Source organism: Cupressus sempervirens, chromosome 8, assembly GCF_028749045.1.
Source record: "Cupressus sempervirens isolate cs-2001-9-10 chromosome 8, ASM2874904v1, whole genome shotgun sequence".
Taxonomy (NCBI): domain Eukaryota; kingdom Viridiplantae; phylum Streptophyta; class Pinopsida; order Cupressales; family Cupressaceae; genus Cupressus; species Cupressus sempervirens.
The window spans coordinates 208,379,144-208,396,549 of record NC_143125.1 but is presented as its reverse complement, the minus strand read 5'-3'; positions in this window follow the sequence as shown (position 1 = coordinate 208,396,549).

The window sequence follows — 17,406 nt, the reverse complement described above, 5'->3', positions numbered from 1 at the left end:
TTGGTTAACTTTTTTAACTATATAATACACTTAGTAGATACAAACTACCTGAGTAAGTGTGTGTCACTAATTAAAAACTTGATTGTAATGTCAACCACTTGGATTTTTATTTTTTTTAACTGAGTCACCCCTTCCCTCTTAGATACTCATTTACATTTCCAACAATTGGTATCATAGCATTTGGTTATTGCAGGTAAGGTTCCAAGGACCTCAGCTAAAGATCAAGATGTCTTACAGAAGAGAAATTCCTAAGTTGAATAGAGATAACTTCCAAGCATGACAGGAACTCATGAAGTTGCATTTGGCAACCATTGTAGACACAAGCATAAAGTACCTAGAGAACAATTATGCTGCACCTTCTAGATCTTTGACTATGGAACAAATTGCAAAAAAGAAGAATCACAATATAATGATGATTGGCATTGCCTCTACTCTCAACTATGTTGAATTTGATGAAGTCAAAGATTGTCCTATAGCTAATGAGATTTTGATCAATATAAAAGATATCTATAGAGGAGATGAAAATGTGAAGAGAGCTAAGGAAGAAATCCTAAAAGGTTAATTTGATCAAATAAAGATGAGAGAAGATGAAAAAATTGCACAATATAGTGAAAGAATCAAAGAAAGTGTGAGTGTAATTAGAGCCTCAGGAGGGAAAATAGATGATGTAATAGTGGTCAGCAAGGTACTCAAAACATTTTTTCCTAATTATGCAGTTAGAGTTTCATCAATTCAAGAAATGATATGTAATCCCAAAAATGATACAACCTTGGATGCACTAGTAGTAAGGTTGGCAACCTTTGAGTTAGGCAATTATGATAACTATGTTCCTAACTTTGGTAGCATTGAGTTTGCATTTCAAGCTAAGCTATCACTCAAAAAGAAAGGTGGAAAATCTACTAGCAAATAGTTTGATAGTGAAGTTGAAGAAGATTCTAATGATGAATAAAAACCATTGAAACCCCACTTGGAAGAAGATTCCCTTAAAGAAAAGGAAAGTACAAAGGTAAAATAACTCTAATCTATTTTTCTTGTGAAGAAGTTGGTCACATTGTTGCAAGGTGTCTAAAAAAAGAAGGTAGAGAAGAAAAGAAGTACAAAAAGTACAAAGGTAAGGAATATTTCAAAATCTACAAAGATAACAAGGATAAAGGTAAGAAATCTTGTTATGTGGCTAGAGATTTTGACAATAGTGATGATGATGAAATGGTTTACATTGCTATTAAAGATGGATTAGATGATGAAAATGATAAGATGACCATCATTTCTCATATTAGCAAGAATGGCACATGGATCATTGATAGTGGTTGTTCTCACCACATGAATGGTGATAAATCAAAATTTGAGCACTTGGTACACTATGATAGTGGGAGTGTCAGATTTGGTTGAATTACATTGACCAATGAACTTAGATGTGACAATGCTTATTTGGTTGAAGTTTGAAGCATAATGTATTTAGTGTGGCACAATTTAACAACATTGGATTCAAGGTAGAATTTATGAATGAAAATGACAAGTTGTTGGATGGGAAAGGAAATTTAGTTGGGAGTGGCAATCAAACAAAAGGTAATCTATTATATCTTGATCTAACCAAAAGTTCATGTTTCCTAGCTCAAGTAGAGGAAATTTGGTTATGGCATAAAATATTGTGTCATGTGAATTTTAATAACATGGACAACATAAGTAAGAACAAAAGGGTGAGAGGCATTCCAAGCCTTAAGAAACTTGATATGGGCATGTGCAAGAATTGTCAAATTGGGAAGATGGGAAAGACAAGCTTCAAAAGTAAGAATTATCATTATAAAGAAGTTCTAGAGCTAATTCATACAGACCTTTGTGGACCTAATGGAATAAAAAGATACTATGGAGATAAGTATTTCATTTTATTTGTTGATTATTCTAGGATGATGACAGTAATGTACTTAAAGGATAAATCTGAAGATTTTCAAAAATTCAAGTGGTGTCTAGCTAGAGTGGAGAAAGGAACATGAAAGAAACTAAAATGTCCAAGGTCAGACAGAGGAGGAGAGTTCATCTCAAATAAATTCAATGTGTTTTGCAATGAAAGAGGAATAAAAGGGAAGTATCTACACTGTGATGAACCTCCTTATAGCAATATTGTGAGAATGCTCGAAATAACAGAATACAAAGTGATAGCAGAACTCAGAATGAATCTACTGATCGCAGGCCACTTCGAGGGGGCAACCTCCTTTGAGCAAGCTCAATACAATAAATTCGTCCGTGCCCATCAAGGGCCTCAACCTATTCTTATATACTGAGTACGATCTAGAAAAGTAATACTACCTATGCATGTGGGATAATAAAATATACTCACGGGATGACTTACAAAGCATATGCGTCCAACAACACTACTCTAACAAAATAAACAGAAGGAACACACAGGTTCCTAACATCCCCTCTCCCTTAGAAAAAAGATTTGTCCTCAAAGCTTAAGGTGTGGAAATTGTTGTTGAATCTGAAGAAGGGGTTCCCAGGTAGCATCCTCTGGTTGCATGCCATGCCACTGAATCAAGACCTCAGAGATGGAGCGAGATCGAAGCTGGCGAGTGCGCTGGTCAATGATTGCCACCGGCTCCAGGATAATGGATCCTTCCGTATCCATTTCAGGGAGAGTAGTTTGTGCGCTGATAGTGGTACCGAGAACTTTCTTTAGACAAGAAACATGAAAGACTGGATGAATGCGGGAAGAAGGAGGAAGTTCCAGTTTATAAGCAACTGAACCAATCTTCTGCAGAACCTTATAAGGCCCATAAAATTTTGGGGCCAGCTTATGACGCCCTTTCAGCTTTAGGGAGGATTGTTTGTATGGCTGTAGACGAAGAAAAACCATATCCCCAACTTGAAATGAGCGCTCAGAACGGTGTTGATCTGCTTGCTGTTTCATCCGATTACGGGCCATGTGAAGATTATCCTGTAAGGTACGAAGAATCTGATCCCTACTGCGGAGAACTATGTCAACTGCCTGGACTGGTGAGCTGTTGGGAGTGTAGGGAAGGAGCACTGGAGGTGCCTGACCATAGACTGCTTCATATGGAGTCATTTTAGAGGCAGTGTGGTAAGAGGTATTGTACCACCATTCAGCTAAAGGGAGCCACTTGGCCCATTGATGTTGCTGTTCGGAAGTGAAGCAACGAAGATAAGTTTCCAAGCATTTATTGACAATTTTAGTTTGACCATCAGTTTGTGGGTGATAGCCCGAACTCATCTTCAGTTTGGTGCCAGTTTTCTGAAACAGTTTAGTCCAAAAATGACTGGTAAAAGTTGCATCACGATCAGAGACAATGGAAGAAGGGAGTCCATGAAGACGAAATATCTGGTCCATGAAGATTTGTGCAATAGAGGAGGCAGTATAGGGGTGGCTGAGGGCACAAAAATGACTATATTTCGAGAGACGATCAACCACAACCAAGATCACTGTCTTGCCATCGGATTTAGGAAGCCCTTCAATGAAATCCATAGAAATATCAGTCCAAATCCGTGTAGGGATGGGCAATGGTTCGAGCAAGCCAGGAAGGAGGGTCGTTTCACCCTTGTGGCGTTGGCAAGTATCACATTCAGCCACCATCTGTTGAATCGTCTGTTTCATCCCTTTCCAAAAGAAGTTTCTCCTTGCTCGCTCATAAGTTTTGAGGAAGCCTGAGTGCCCTGCTGAAGGAGAAGCATGGAGTTCATAAAAAATAGCCTGATGTAGAGCTGGGTTCTGAGGAAGCACTAGCCGACCCTTGTATCGAAGAGAAGCACCATCCCAAGAGTAATGTGGTATAGCAGAAGGATTATTGGCTAGCTGGTGAATGATTTGAGATAAAGAAGAGTCACTGTCATAGCCCTGCTGAACAGACGCTAACCAATTGGGAATGGGCATAGAAATAGCGGAAAGGGAAGCTTGATTATCAAATGTGCGAGAAAGAGCATCTGCCACAATATTCTCCTTACCCTTCTTGTAGGTGATCTCATAATCATACCCCATGAGTTTGCTGACCCATTTCTGTTGTGTAGGAGAGGATACCCGTTGTTCCAGGAAGTATTTCAGACTTTGGTGATCGGTTCTGATGCAAAAATGACTCCCTAAGAGGTATGGCCGCCACTTCTGTACAGCATGCAAAATAGCCATCATTTCTTTTTCATAAGTAGAGAGGGCTAGATTCTTACCAGAGAGGGCTTTGCTAGTGAACGCAATAGGATGGTCATCTTGCAGGAGAACAACACCCAATCCATTGCCGCAAGCATCACTCTCAATAGTGAAGGGTTTGGAAAAATCTGGCATCGCGAGAACAGGTGTACTGCACATAGCCTGTTTCAGTTGTTCAAATGCAGTCTCAGCAACAGGGGTCCAGGAGAAGGCATCCTTTTTTAACAGAGCTGTCAATGGTGCTGCAATTTTCCCGTAATCTTTGACAAACTTGTGGTAGTAGCCAGTCAACCCCAAAAAACCCCAAAGGCTCTTGAGAGTTTTAGGATGCGGCCAAGTTTTCATGGCATCTATTTTTGTAGGATCCACCCGCACTCCATGGTGTGCAACAATATGCCCGAGATACTCCACTTCCTCCTGGCCAAACACACATTTAGATAGTTTTGCATAGAGTTGATGATCAGAGAGAAGTTGCAAGACAAGCTCCAGATGATGGAGATGCTCAGCCCAAGTTTTGCTATATATGAGGATATCATCAAAGAAGACCAGAATGAATTTCCGGAGGTATGGTCGAAATATGTTATTCATCACTGCCTGAAATGTTGAAGGAGCATTCGTGAGGCCAAAGGGCATGACTAAAAATTCATAGTGACCATCATGTGTGCGGAAGGCAGTTTTAGGTATATCCTCCTCATTAACCCGAATTTGATGATACCCAGAACGAAGATCTAACTTGGAGAAAAAATGAGCCCCATGAAGTTCATCAAGAAGTTCATCAACAACTGGAATGGGAAACTTGTCCTTTATAGTGAGATGATTAAGTGCTCGAAAATCAATGTAGAGTCGCCATGACCCATCTTTTTTGCGAACAAGCAGAACTGGAGAAGAAAAAGAACTGGTACTAGGGCGAATAATACCTTGCTTCAGTAAGTCACGGACAAGTATCTCGATTTCGGTCTTCTGATGAAATGGGTAGCGGTAGGGCCTGATGTTGGGCGGAACACTGCCAGGAAGGAGCTGAATATGGTGGTCCTCTGGACGAGAAGGAGGTAATCCCACAGGTTCAGCAAATACACCAGAATACTTGTCCAAAATGTGTTGGAGATCGGCAGGAGTGCTAGAGACTGCTGATGGATGCATCTGAATGGAATGGAGCTGAGCGATGACACCATGTGAATTCTTCTTAAGAAGTTTTTCCATACGGTGTGAACTGATGATGCTGAGAGACCCTGGTTGTAAGCCTTTCAAAGTGTGTTGGTGCCCCTCGGCTGAAAACTGCATCCAAAGTTCTGCAAAATCCCAGAGAATGGGGCCAAGAGTGCGTAACCATTGGGCACCCAAAACCACATCACAGCCACCTAAGGGTAAGGCAAACATGTCAGAGCGCATGTTATAATCTCCAATAGAGAGACGCACATTGCGAAATTTCCCTTTACAAGGTAAAGTGCCTCCATTGGCAATCATGACTTCAAAGCTAGAGCAGGGATGGATAAAGCAATCAGCCTGTTTGGCTATTCGTGGATCAATGAAGTTATGAGTGCTACCAGAATCAATGAGTATAGTAAGAGGGATCTTCTTGAAGAAACCCTGGACCCGCATGGTTTGTGGAGTAGTGACTCCTGCCAAAGCATGGACAGATATCTCTGGTGGAGCTTCTGGTGAAGGAGGTTCAGGCTGGTGAGGCTCAACCTCATCATCCACTGTTTCCTGAGCATCTACATATTCTTCCAGTTCCGGTGGAGAATCCACATCCAAGAGATAGAGCTTTTGCTGAACACATCTATGGCCCCGAGACCATTTCTCATCACAATTATAACAAAGCCCTTTGTCTCGCCTGACTCGCATCTCTGTTTCAGACAAGTGCTTGATCGGAGTAGTTCTGGGAGCTGGTATGACTGGAGGGTTGTGAGAACCTGTATTTTTGAATGGAACAAAATTAGATCTGGAGCGTTGTAGAGCACTAATCTTGTCTTCCGCTAACTTAGCCAACCCAAGGGCTTCCATCATAGTAGTAGGTTGAAACATTTTGACTTCTGAGCGAAGTGCATCCTTCAGACCACTGACAAAACAACTACGGAAGAATTCATCAGACAAGCCCTCTGTGTGATTAGCTAATTTTTCAAACTCTGTCTGGTATTCTCTTACAGTGCCTGTTTGACGCAGTTTAGTGAGTGCTCCTGTGAAATCATCAAAGGAACTAGGGCCAAAGCGCTCCAAAATGAGGGTGCACAATTCTCTCCATGTTGGGCCTACATTAGCCTTGATGTACCAACGGAACCATTGAAGAGCTTCATGTTCCAAATGAAAAGATGCAAGGGGGACTTTGTGGTTATCCAAAGTATTATGCAAGCTGAAATACTGCTCTGCCCTATAGATCCATCCAGTCGGATCAGAACCATCGAAGCGTGGAAAATCAAGCTTTGGTCCACGGAAATTGCCAGAAGAGGACCCAGTATCTCCTGAATGGTTTCGGCTCATGGCTGACTGCTGAAAGTTAAGACCCAGAATTTTGTCATCCAGATCTTGAAGTTTGGTTTTGAGGGATGCCATTTCTTCTTCCATGATTTTTGCTCCTGTACGCGTAACAACCATAAAGCAAGGTTTTTTTTTTTTTTTTTTTTTTTTTTGGAATGGGTAGAAGATGAGAAACAAAAACTTTTTTAGTAACGGCAAAATTGGATTTGGGTAAAACTCAGATAGGAAATGGGTGTTCGACGGGTGGTGGGAGACTATCTAGGGACAAGGGAAACAGAAAAATGAGGGTTTCAAGGGTAGGGAGGCGAAATGAGGCGAACAGTCCAAGAGGGATAAGGGAGCAAAATGAGGAATGGAATCTTGTGGCTCAGTTTGGTGGCGATTGGATGAGAGGTGAAAAAGATAGGGCAAACCCTAAAATTAGATAAATGAGGGATTTAGGGCTTTGATATGTAAAATTTGGGGTTGGGTCGCCAAGGAAGGAAGTATGCGAAATGATATTGCAGACGTTCTGTGGAAGTATGAGCAGAAATAGAAAGCAAACAAGGAAGCTACGACTAAAAAACAGAAAAATTTTTACTCTTTTTTTTTTTTTTTTTTTTTTGAACAGTCGACTTATAAAAATTCACTCACAGACAGAACAACTGAAAAGAGTTATTGCAATAACAAGAGATATTAGAAGTGAGAGGAACCTGAAGGCCACGACAGAAAAAAATTTGATGTAATTTCCACCCAGCGAGCCCAAGAGAGTGCTCTGATACCAGATGTGATGAACCTCCTTATAGCAATATCGTGAGAATGCTCAAAATAACAGAATACAAAGTGATAGCAGAACTCAGAATGAATCTACTGATCGCAGGCCACTTCGAGGGGGCAACCTCCTTTGAGCAAGCTCAATACAATAAATTCGTCCGTGCCCATCAAGGGCCTCAACCTATTCTTATATACTGAGTACGATCTAGAAAAGTAATACTACCTATGCATGTGGGATAATAAAATATACTCACGGGACGACTTACAAAGCATATGCGTCCAACAACACTACTCTAACAAAATAAACAGAAGGAACACACAGGTTCCTAACATACACCTAGTATACTTTAGTAGAATGCCATAGCAGAAAGAAGAAATAGATCCATTATAGATTGTGTAAGGACATTGATGATAGAGAAAAAATGTTGCAAACAAATACTGGAAGGAAGCAATCAGTACAGCAGTTCATACCTTGAACCAAGTTCAGTTGAAGAAATATTTGGAGAAAACACTATATGAATTGTAGTATGGATATAAACTTAATATTTGTTAAATCAAACTATTTGGAAGAAAACGTTATGACTAAAAGAGAAAAGGAAATAAAAATTTGATGTGAAAAGTGATGAGGGCATATTCCTATGATACTTCAACAAAAGTAAAGCATATAAATGTCTCAATCCTACTACTCACAAAGTTATAGAAAGTGCACATGTAAAAATTGATGAGTTTGCAAAAAATAGTGAAGAATAAAGCAACAAAGAACCCAAAAAATATAGAAAATTTGTCTCCTATGAGCCTAACACTTTACCTAAAGTTCAAGAAAATGCAATTGGGAATCAACAATCTTCACCAACTAAGTCCCCTAAATCTCTAGTTCAACCCGAGTTGTAGCCAGTGCAACCCAAGTCACAGTCAAAAGGACTCGAGTCTCTATTAGAAGGACCTAAGTTTTATCTAGTGGAAACCAATTCATAGTCTGAAGGACCTAAGTCACAGATAATGGGACCTAAGCATGATACAGATGAACATTTTTAGCATGGTGAATTGAGTCATTCAAGTCCAAAATCCAAAGAGAAGGTACCTATACTTGCTAGATATGTTAGAAGGCATCATGCACCTAGGAAAATCATTAGAGATTAGTCAAAAGGCATAATGACAAGGAACAAACTAAAAGGTACATGTTTGTTTACTGAATTTGAACCTAGAACTATTAAAGATGCATTAGATAATGAAATTTGGATTGATCCAATGAATGAAGAGATTTGAGAAAATTGAAAGAAAAAAAACTTGGTCTATTGTTCCTAGACCCAAGGATAAAAATGTAATTGGCACAAAATGGGTATTCAAAAATAAGTTTGATGAAAAAGAAGAAGTATCAAGAAACATAGAAAGACTAGTATGTAAGGGTTATGCTCAAGAAGAAGGTATTGATTATGGAGAAACTTTTACTCCTGATGTTATACTAGAAGGTGTTAGAACACTACTTTCTTATGCTTCACATAAAGGATTCAAAGTATATTAGGTGGATGTAAAGTCATTTTCTTGAATGGAGTTCTAGAAGAAGAAGTCTACATTGAGAATTTTGATGGTTTCATAGATCCCATCAAAAGGAATATGGTTCATAGATTTCACAAAGCTTTATGTGGTCTCAAACAAGCCCTATTAGCATGAATGCTAATGATACTACATGTCATGCCCAAATTTTACAATGCAAAACACAGCCAATTTTTTAAAAAAAATTTCTTTTATAACAACTACGTACATTAGGGTAATACATACTTCAATTGTTAAATTGAAGGTGAGCAATTAAGTTGTTTAATTTGGCATGGAGTAAAGTGGTTTATAACTCTAGGCAGTGTTAGTATTATCAACTAGGTGTAAGATAGCAATGGTAGAATAATTAAGTATTATGTATCCTCTTAATGTAGTCAGTTGGATAAATAGTCCTAGTTGGTGTAACGTAATAGGATCTATTTCATTCAAAAAAAAAGCCTCTCAAGGAGAGAAAATTGAGGGATATCTATCCTTCATAAGATTCCATGATATCACCTTTGTTAAAACTCAAGTATTGACATTGGGGCAGGTATGATGAAATATCACTTTTAATTCCACATCATAACTTGCAGATAAACATTGTGTTTATAATTGTGAATCACCAATTCTAAATCCAATGTAGGCTTATAACTTGGTTATTAGGAAATATGTGGATAACCATATTATTCTAATTATTAGATTATCTTGCAATTTCTACATTTCTTATCATTTAGATAGTACTTGGATTCATTACTTTACCACTGTTACTGCACCTTATGACATATGTTTGATTTTGTTTTAATAGTCTCTTACAATTTATTTTATTTTAAATTTAATGCCACCATATTAATAGCCTACTCACAAGGTACTGCTAACTAGATAGTTGATATCACATACTAATTATTTACTTCTCCAACCACTGCAATATATTATCATCTATCAAGACCTTTTCTTTCATCCATCAATATTAAGATTTCATGACCCTAATACTAACTAAACTTACATACAACCAGTAACTTTTACTTATTAACCAAATTTTTTGACTAGCTTCATTTTGGTCATATTAGATGTATTAACTAACAAACAATTAATCCACATTTTCCTACATACTTACTAATTGAACAATACCTCAAAATAATTAGAGGATTATGCCCATATGTTTTAAATCTATAGATTTAAATAGCATCAAGAGGTATTTATATTATTTCTTTATTATTAATTATCATTTATTGTATTATTAAATACCTACTTACTAAAAAATATCTAATAAAATAATCAACTCACATGAAAGGGTCATGTTGAATATATTTATGTTTAATTGCTAAACTACAATAGTTTCCACTTAATCACTATCTAATGATACCCTAACTAACCCCATGCCCTAACAAGAAATCATACCATTACTATTTAAATTAAAACCCACATAATTGCTAATTTACATTCCCATCCATTTCTAACTTACTAATATTTAATCTTTTAAATATCATAAAGCTTATTCTACACATCCCTATCTACTATCCTATCCTACTCCCCACCTTTCGCAAGACCATGAAACCCTACCTGCCCATGATGACCACCTCCCCCCCATTCTTAACTAGGTTCAAGTGCTCAAGATGGGGGCACAATGACCAATGATCAGTCATGTTAGCACCTAAAAGTGCGTGGAAGGGTGGGCTGGCATGGGGAGACAGATGTAAGAGGTGGGGGACCATTTACCCTCCCCATCACTCTGATGACATGTGAAGGCACTTTTACATATATTCTATATGGAAGATTCCTTCAGAATATTATATTGGTTGGTATGAAATTTTGACTATATTTTAATATTCTCCCCTCCCATACAAAATCTAGAGGGCTTATTATGCATGTACAGGTTTGTTAGTTGGTATATTTTCTTCCTTGTGTTATAACTCCAACTAGGTTCACTTCCCTTGATTTAATGTATTATGGTATGAAATGTTTGTGGATAGTTAATTTTCTATTACTATTAACATTATAATGAATATGTCTAGGTTGGTAAATCTCTTGTAAAACATCATAGAAAAATAAAACTAGAAGCTTAAAAATTAAATCCTACAAGTCTCTTTCCTTTTACATCAGATTGATGTATTTACTTTGAACAAACTCAAATATAACCTTTAATATCTCAATCCCTTGATGAAATTTCAAAGCAATGACTTATTGAAAATAGATAAATACTTTTCATATACAAACATATTTGTATACTTTTTTCTTAATTGATTCAATGATTCAGAATGAGCATGATTTACTTATACCTAATCAATCTTATTAATAGGAGGTAAAAGAACAATCTATTGAGATGAATTCTTCTAAATGAATTGATTCTTTCCCTTCTATACAACTATGGTAATGACACAATTTTTATTTTGCAAACAAAACTATATACATGTTCTCAAATTTTACTTTAATAATATACACTAGAAAATAAATCCCTCTCACATTACAAAGATGCAACAATGGAGTTTGATATCACAACACATTACGGGGTGACATGGAAAAGATTGGTTTCTTCACAACACTTGATTCTTCAACATTGCCAAGGGTGAAACCCTAATTTTTGCATAGGATCTATTCTCTCAAAACCTAAAAATCAACACAAAACTTGGAACCAAGGAGGCTCACCTCCCATCCTAGGCTTCTAAGAAGTCACCCACTAAGCTGGGGAAACAAGGCCGAAATGGGGTATACACAAACATTTGTAAATGTATACTTCCACAAAACATAATACATAAAAATCTCTTTGATGGATTACACAATGATTCACCATTGGAATCATGAATACATTGGGTGAAGGTGGACTCTTCATAGAGGAGAATGCCATATCCATAATATAAATATCAAATTGCAATTGTATTATTTTTCCTCTCAAGGCTATCACAAAATCTCCTCCTTAGAAAAATTCCTTATACCTTCCAAAATATCAAAGGCATATTTCTTTAATGGAGCCCATACTCCATGAAAGAAAGAAAAACTCCTCATCATGAGGTAATTTTCTCAACTACAATGTTGAGCCCAACTAACCCCTTCACCCAAGGATTTTCTTCCCTCCCAAGGGTGAGTGAAGCCTTTAAACCCATTAAAATTGAACATTCAAAACAAAACAAGGAGATCAAGGAAGAAGACTAGGAAAATACATAAAGTACAATTCACAATCACAACACAATACTAAGATATACAACAACAATACATGATCCCGTAACAATACTACATGTTTTTAGATTCATTATGCAATGCTAAAATGGTCATGGTTTGAGCACCAACCTTGGTCCAAGAAAAAATGCAATGATAGTTGATGAAGACTCCCTTATCCTCCCTCCAAAACCCTAACTATCTCTAAAATTAGAGAGTGGTTGAACACCCCAATAGTTTTGTCCAAGTCTCCCTAAAAAGGCTTTCCTACTATCTATTTTGGCAAAAACACCAAGCTAATCCCTCTTGCAAACTTGTCCCCCACCTTAATTTTGCTACTTTTGACTTAGTGGAAACATGGAGAAGAACTCATGTGATAACTTCATTTTTGAATTGGTGGAAGAATGCATTGGTAAAGGGGACCCCTAGGTTATCTCGGCATGAATATGGTCAAAATTAGGCCCCTAACATGTTATACTATCATATTAGTAGCTTATTTTCACACAAAGTGCACTTTGGAACCACCTAATGACCCTTCAAAATACTAGTCAAGTCTAAATTCGAATTTTCCTTTGATAATGACTCATCCTATCCCTTGTCATGTGGTTTTACTTAATCTTTAACAAGGTAATTAGTTTTAGGTTAAAATGCTACCATGACCAAAACCCTAGGTGACATGTCATTAACATAAAACAATCTACAAGTGCCAAGTGAGACATTAAAGTACATTACACATCATCATGATATGTCCCTAATGTATCTTTGTGATTAACCTTTTCACACACATGCAAGCTTACATTTACAAAATAAAATAAATCACAACAAGGATTTTGAATCTTCCAAAGATTCACCTTTTCTCTGTCGAGCCAAAATGTGAATGGGCTCCAATGCTATCTATCTATTGAACTCCACCTAGTGATGTATGCAATTCCCTCCAAAAGGATGATGTAAATAAGGAATCTCTATCTGAGATTATCTTATGAGGAATGTCATAGAGTCTAACAACATCTTGCAAGAACACTTGCACAACAACGGGTGCTATGAAGGTAATGCGAATGGGTGAAAAGTGGGCAACTTTGGTCAAAGTTTCAAGTGTCACCATGATGACATAGTGATGACAAGGAGACATCAGAAGACCAACAATAAAATACATGGAGATAGTGTCCCACTTCCACTCAAGTATCTCATGTGGCTGCAAGAGTCCACCTGGATATCCATGTTCTACCTTAACTCTCTAACACTCTAGGAATTTGGCTATGATGTTGGCAATCTACGTTCTATTTCTTGGCCAATGATATAACTATCTCAAATCAACATGAATCTTCTTAACACCTTGATGTGTTGCATAGGGTGCTTTGTGAGCTTCCAAAATGATGAACTCATGTAAGTCACCTATGGAGGGTACATAAATGTGCCCTTTATGATGTAATAATCTATTTAGACCTAATAAGAAATTAGAAAATTTTCCCTCCAGGGGTCTCTAAGAGTGGACTAACTAACAAACTTTTACATAAAATACATCTTTAGGTAGGTGAGGAAGTATGCGCTCTCTCAAATCTATCCAAGTATTTGTAGAAGATATCTCATGATGTCTCCTACTCAAGGCATCTATGACTACATTCTCTTTTCATTTAATGTAATGTACATCAAAATCATATTCACATAAGAATTCCATCCATCTTCTTTTTCGGGCATTAAGATTTGGCTATGTGAAAATATATTGCAAACTTCTGTGGTTCGAATGAAGCTCAAAGTGATGACCTAGGAGGAAGTGGCACCATCTTTCCAAGGCATGAACCACTACTAAAAGATCTAAATCATGGGTAGGATAATTGAGTTCATGAGTCTAAAGTTTCTTGGACTCATATGCTATAACCCGACCATTCTACATAACAATGGCTGCAATCCCATCTAATGAAGCATTTGTGTATACTACAAAATTTGATGAAGGGTCAGGTACTGTGAGGATTGGTGCACTAGTGAGTGCTCTTTTGAGTTCTTTGAAGGACTTATCACACTTTTTTGTCTATTCAATCTTCTTTCCTTTCCTTTAGAGGGATGTGATGGGATGAACTACCCTAGAAAGGCCTACCACAAACTACCTATAATACCCTGCCAATCTCATGAAACTTCTAACTTTTTTGACATTAGTCAATGTTGGCCAACCCTTGATTGCCTGGATTTTGGATGGGTCCACTATGATTCCATCTCCTAATATCACATAACCTAAATAATGTACTTCCTTCCTAAAAAAATCATACTTTGACAAACTACCATATAGTTGATTTTCCCTTAAGTGTTGTAACACCTATCTCAAGTGCTCTTTGTGTTCCTTCTCATCACAAGAACATATCAATATATCATCAAGGAATAATACTACAAACTTATCCAAAAATATATGGAACACCCCATTCATAAGGCTCATAAATACCACAAGGGCATTAGTAGCATTAGTAAGTCCAAATGGTACCATTGTAAACTCATAGTGACCATACCTTGTACGGAAAGCATTCTTATGAATGTCATTTGCCACAATCCACAACTAATGATACCTAGACTTCAAATCTATCTTGGAGAATACTTTGGCACCTTGTAACTAATCAAATAGTTCATCAATTCTAGGTAGTGGGTATTAGTTCTTGATAGTTACCTTATTCAATTGTCAAAAATCAATACACAATTTGAGTGATCCATCTTTCTTCTTTACAAAGATCACTTGTGCACCCAAAGGTGATACACTAGGATAGATATGTCCTTTCTCCAAGATTTCTTCCAACTAAATCCTAAGTTCATTAAGTTCATGTGAAGCCATCCTATGGAGATCTAGAAATGGTCTCAACTCTTGGTACGAGATCTATGTGGAAATCATCTAGCCTAGGTGGTGGCATACTCAGAAGCTCTGAGGGAAACACATCCTTAAATTCCTGTAATATCATATAGTCATCTAGAGAAGGTTCTCTCTCCTCCTCCTCCTCCCTATTACTAATAGATACTGCAAACAACTAACATCCCTTTCATAGACACTACTCAAGCTACATGGTGGAGATCATAAATAGAGACTCTAGCCTTTGCATCCCTAAAATTACTGTAGGACTACCACAATCATTAGAACACTACACCTTCTTCTATCTACAGTCCATCTTAGAATTATGTGTACATAGCCAATCCATGTCAAGGACTACATCATAAGATCCTAGGGGGTAACCCATAGATCTAAGGTTGTGCTCATGTCTCCAATTTGAATCTAACAATCATGAATAAAGGAATTAACTATCACCTTAGCCCTAGAGGCCAATTCCGCTTCCCAATTATTGTCTTATCTATCTACTCCTAGCCCACAACACTCCACTACAAAAAGAGATAAAAAAGAATTAGTGGCTCTAGAATCAAACAATATAGAAACATTAATACCTCTGATTATACTTGTGGCCTCAATAACTATGGCCTAATGCTCAACTTATCAGTTTTCAACCATTGCAAACACCCTGTTAGATCTACCCATGTCTTTTACTATAGGTTCTGAAGTGGCTCCCTATTGATTACTAATTTTTGGTCCCTATGGACACTCTCTAGCTATGTGGCCCATAGCACCATAAGTATAACATGGTCCATGAGTCTAAATCTAAATGCCCTATGACCTAGACTATTGCTGACCCCCTATCCTATTAGATATGCTATAACCACCTCTAGAGGACTCCTGAGTCCTAGCTAGTTATTCATATGGAACCTATGGCCTATGATCATGTTAGGACCCTTGTGATTGCCACTACTTGGGCTTAGAGCTCTGATACCGCTATGATGACTTTGGCCTATTGGGAAATTTTCTATGCCTACAAAGCCTTAGGGGACCCTGCTAAATGATCCTAATTACCCTTCCATGAGGGTTTTTTTTTTTCCTAAATGTTGGGAGAAATTTTGGTTGTGAGACTGATCTCAGGATTCCCTTTTGTTATGGAGATCTTTTTCTACCAATGTTGTCTCAACTACCTCCCTAAAGGTGCTTGGAAAATTTAGATGTATTGAATTCTAAAGAGACAAATTAAGACCTTGGTGAATTAATAGATCCATAGCTTCTCATCCTTCATGTACTCGACATAACGAAGGAGCTCTAGAAATATTCTCTCATACTATGGTACAATAAGGTCACTCTACTAGAGGTCATGCAATTCATCAACCTAACTCTATCTGAAATGCTTTGAAAGATACCTATCTTTCAATCTAGCCAAAAATGCCTCCTAGGTAAGAGTGTCTACCCTTACTCCACCTATGGTCTCTTGCTATTTCCACCAATTGGAAGCATTATCCCTAAATAAGTGTATAGAAATTCATGTCTTCAAGTTGCTCTCATAAGGCCACAAATCGAAGCACCTCTCTAAGCTTTGTAACCATTCCTCTGCCTATGTAGCATCCATGGTTCCAGTGAAGAGAGGTGGTTTGAGTTGAATTAATTCCATAGTCTCATTCCCTATGTCTTTGGGTGCTCTCACTACTATTGGTGGTGGTTTGATTTGATGAACTTAGGCCTCTTCATGATCACCTTATCCCTATGCATCTCTAGGTGGGGGGTTCCTACTTCTTTCCCTATTATCAGCTCTATGTTCCCCTATTCCTTTTTGTCTAAGCTATGGAATTATAGGTGGCATCCTCTCCTAAACTACTCTGATAAGGTTTTGAATGGCTATGAAAGGTTGATTAAGATTTTGAGGTTGCTTGGGTGGGGTCCATCAATTCATTGCTCTATCCCTCCTAATGTTGCTTATGCATCCCTAGGGACTCTAGAACTCCAATGACCATTATGGGTAATAGAAGGCATCCTACACACAAGTTGTAGTTAAAGTGAGTTAAGTGTAATGGGTTAGGCTCTATTGTTGAAACTAGGCTTTTATACTAGAATGTCATGCCCAAATTTTACAACACAAAACACAACCAATTATGATTATTATTATTTAATTGAAGGATACCTCAAAGCAATTAGAGGATTATGTTCATATTTTTTAAATCTATAGATTTATATAGCATCAAGAGGTATTTATATTGTTTCTTTATTATTATTATTTTAATATTTATTTATTGTATTATTAAATACCTAGTTATTAACAAATATCTAATATAATACTCAACTCACATGAAAGGGTCATGTTGAATATATTTATGTTTAATTGTTAAATTACAATAGTTTCCACTTAATCACTATCTAATGATACCCTAACTAACCCCATGCCCCAACTAGAAATAATACCATTACTATTTAAATTAAAATCCACATGATTACTAATCTACATTCTCATCCATTTAATCTTTTACAGAGACTTGGACAAACTAGTGGGGTGTTCACCCACTCTCTA